The sequence below is a fragment of the Rissa tridactyla genome, chromosome 4, assembly GCF_028500815.1.
Source record: "Rissa tridactyla isolate bRisTri1 chromosome 4, bRisTri1.patW.cur.20221130, whole genome shotgun sequence".
Taxonomy (NCBI): Eukaryota; Metazoa; Chordata; class Aves; order Charadriiformes; family Laridae; genus Rissa; species Rissa tridactyla.
In genome coordinates, this window is record NC_071469.1 from 90411190 (window position 1) to 90411555 (window position 366).

Genomic DNA, 366 nt, shown 5'->3' on the forward strand with positions numbered 1-366 from the left:
AACTACAGTGATATACAGGAAAAGTTTAATTCAAGACGCACTTACTCCTTCCTTTTAACAGGACTTTGTGATGGCTCAGCATCTGCAAATAAACTAAACATCCTCCATTCAAGCAAGATTTTGGCCTCTCATTACCCATCCAGGGCACATGTTAGAACACAGGTCCTACTCAACTCCATACAACTTGTACAAAGAGAGGCCCTACGCCTGTGACAAGAAAAAATGGTGTAAGTTGATCATAAAACAAGCATAAGTGACAAAGTAATGTCATTTTTATTGATTTGCTTTCAAAAGCGGGATACAGTTGTGATGCTTTTATACGCTGCACCTAAGAGCACAGCAGCCACCACTGCCTACTGAGGAAGC